The sequence below is a fragment of the Cibotium barometz genome, chromosome 20 (assembly GCF_041138505.1).
Source record: "Cibotium barometz isolate CiBa-2024 chromosome 20, ASM4113850v1, whole genome shotgun sequence".
Classification (NCBI taxonomy): Eukaryota; Viridiplantae; Streptophyta; class Polypodiopsida; order Cyatheales; family Cibotiaceae; genus Cibotium; species Cibotium barometz.
In genome coordinates, this window is record NC_141065.1 from 55,230,153 (window position 1) to 55,233,632 (window position 3,480).

The 3,480-nt window shown below is 43.3% G+C and overlaps 1 non-coding gene across 1 annotated transcript; it reads right to left on the reverse strand.

Moving 5' to 3' along the window:
• Nucleotides 1-2,508: 2,508 nt before the first annotated feature.
• Nucleotides 2,509-2,580, reverse strand: TRNAD-GUC (transfer RNA aspartic acid (anticodon GUC)). The gene has a single exon. It is a non-coding gene; the product is annotated as a tRNA-Asp (tRNA).
• Nucleotides 2,581-3,480: the final 900 nt, after the last annotated feature.

A 3,480-nucleotide genomic window follows, 5' to 3' on the forward strand; every position in this document is an offset into this window, starting at 1 on the left:
TACATGTAAACTGTCTCCGAATACCATTCTTCTTCAAAAATTCAGAGAACTCATTGGAGAAGTACTCTCCCCCTCCATCTGACCTTAGGCACTTTACATATTTCCCTGTTTGTAAGCCTATCTCATTGCCGTTGGATCAAAATGGCAAGTTGAGTGCAGATTCAGGAGAGATTCTGGAGGATCCTACTATGTATAGGCGCATAGTAGGAAGCTTGATACACATGACGATCACCAGACCAGATTTGAGCTATGCTATTGGGTTGGTGAGTCACTTTATGCAGGTTCCACACGAAAACCGCATTTGGATGCATTGAGACGCATACTGAGGTATGTGAGGTCTACTTTGCATTGTGGACTATTCTCTGAGACTGGAACAGAGATATGTGTACATGGGTACACAGATGCTGATTGGGTTGGTAGTATCTCAGATAGAAGATCTACCAGTGGCTTCATGTTTTCATTGGGGAGTCCTGCTGTGACTTGGAGCAGCAAGAAGTAGCCTACGGTTGCTCTATCCAGTACAGAGGCCAAGTACAGAGGAGCTGCTATGGCAGCATGTGAGATAGCTTGGTTGAGAAAGCTACTTGCAGATTTGGGTCTATCAGTGGATAGACAAGTTGTCATTCTCTGTGACAACATTAGTAGTATACAGTTGGCCAGGAACCCAGTCTTTCATGCTCGTACGAAACATATAGAGGTCCACTACCACTTCGTCAGAGAGAAGGTCTTGGTAGGAGACCTTGACCTTGTTTATGTCAGCACAGAGAATCAGGTAGCTGACATCTTCACCAAAGCATTGGGTACAGAGAAGCTCCGCAGATTCAGGGCTTCGCTTGGTGTACATGAGATGGAGTTGAGCTCGAGGGGGAGTGTTGAGATATCGAGCTCATCCAGTGAGGCGGTGGACACTGATGACCCGCTTGGGGGATAGGCCCCACACTTACACCACTGGCATGGTTGGTGAGATCTTGGGTGATACGCGGCCAGTGGTGGGTGACAGGCTGTGTGACAGCCATTCTAGAGACTGGCATAGTTATAGCGCCAGCTCATTTAGTTGGGTTCACACTATAGAGAACCCGTGTATGTATTGGTTGAGTACCTTTCATATTGTGTGTACTCTTATCTTGTATATGGTGTGTTGAGTGTTGAGTGAAGAAGAAGAAGATATTCAGCCTCTCACCTTGTGTGTTCTCTATTAGGGTTTTGTGAGTGTGTGTGTGCTTGCAAGAGCTCAAGCTCTCTTCCCCCCTGCATCTTTTCAATAATGGGGGCCTAACAAATGTCATTATATATCAAAGTGAGATACATGCTGAGAGGCAGGCATTGAGTGTATACTAACATGGGTTTCTTTATGGTTCTTCGCCTTGACCTGCATGGGATATGATCATAGAGGAGCACGTGTGTACTTGGCCTAGCATATCAAAAGGGTCCACAATATTGCTTCCATTGATGTATCCTTCCATTTTAATACCATCAAGGGTTTTAATTTTTAATGAGTCATGTGGAGTGATCTCCATGAATCTGAACGGTCCCACACTCCAATATTTATACTTCTTTTTTTAATTGGTAATCCTAAGTACAAGGACTAGTCCCCTTACTAAAGTTCCTTATCTTTGATGTTTTGGTTTAACCAATTTTCCCTATGGAACGTTTCTATCATCAACCCATGTGATGCTACCAGTTTGGTTTAATCTAGTTTCTTGAGGTTAAACAACCTTTTACGCATTGTATTTTTGGTTTAATCAAGTTTCTTGAAATCAATCAACCTTTCAGGGAAGAATTGCAGTTTTGGTTATCCATTCTCTCACTGATTATAATCATCAGGCTTGGCATAATGTACTCCAAAGGAATTACAATGTCTACTCTATATGCTAATCTTAGAAGTGTATCCAATTGTGCAACTTTGTAAGATGTTCGATAGGCCCAAAGTGCAACCACAAGCTTTTGTTCCCAATTATTTCAGTTAGCTTTAATCGTTTTTGTACAAGTAGCACATAACATTTTGTTGGTGCTTTTAGCCTAGCCATTACTTATGTGGGAAATGTGATCCTTGATCCCTTATAACGGGCAAACAAATCTCGAAATGACTTGCTCATACAAGACTTACCTCATTGATGAAATGTGATCCTTGATCATATTGCAAGGATCACAAGAGTTACCTCATTTGATTATCAGTTTTAGTGGGATTTAAGATAACAGAACACCCTCATTAGTTTTGAAGTAAAAAGATCCTAAAGGAGGTAAGTCAACTTTGAAGGATTGATGTAAGCGGCCTCGAGAGCTTCTTTGCCACCAACAACGATTGGGCTTGCCTTCTTTGTTCGTGTCTTGGAAGCCCTTGTTGTGCAATGCTCAATAATTTTCACACGACACTGCTACCACTCATTTGATTTGGCTCTGCCACATTTGGCCTTGTCGAATACCACTGGCTCTGCCGTCTTGCCAAGACTTCATTTGAAAACCCAAGTCTGCACCCAAAAAAAAAAAATTGAACTTTCGAAAAGCGAGCGCCGCTGCCGGGGATCGAACCCGGGTCACCCGCGTGACAGGCGGGAATACTCACCACTATACTACAACGACCGAGCTTGAAAGTAGGAGTGCCTTGCACAATACTCTATCTTGTTACTGCAAGCGCGCGTGCAGTAAACAACATTTCGGCTCCTAGCTTCGCATAGCACTAGCTTCAGATATCGAGCAGGAGATACCAATGCCTGTGTGTGTGCGCGCGCGCCGTGTTGCATACACTCGTAAATAAAAACATCATAGAACCCTCTCTTTCAAAACTGAGGCGAGAGACGAGGTCACTAGAGACCGCCACGAGGTGGTCACAACTGCACCAAAGTGCATCGTGCATCCGTGTTCGGTTGCTCCAACACATCCTCCAATTTGAGAAACTTGGAAGATAAATCCAAAAACGAGATGAGGATGGGATTGAACCCACAGTTTACAACACCTCCTTGAACATCCAAAATCCTTGGATAACCTTTCTTCAAAAGGTCTACCTTGATGATGCTCATGAATGCAACCCCAACCAAGAATGGCATGAATAGACAAGAAACCCACCTATGTTTGTTTGATTGCATAGGAAGTGAGGGACACGATTTCTTTTATGGAATGGAAGGCTTTCATCCAGCACACACATCCTTTGCATCTGCGCCCTGACATGAGCCCCAACATCACAGGTCCATGAATAGATTCCAATACGTACATTTCTTTCCCGTGTTTATTCTCTTTCATGACAAAAACAAATATGTGCTTGTTTAGTATCTACAAGTATCGCTTGGCTTGTCGATGCTAACGTGCAGATATCTCATCCACGCATTATTATAGAGCTATTAGTGCTTCTAGATATCTAGCACTAGGTAGCTCTTCTGGCTATCCATCCACGCTAATAGCACTGCCTATGTTCGTTCTTTAGATTCAGCTATCCATCCATTTCAAGGATGTACCTTCAGGTTGACGTGTACCTCCATTTTCCTG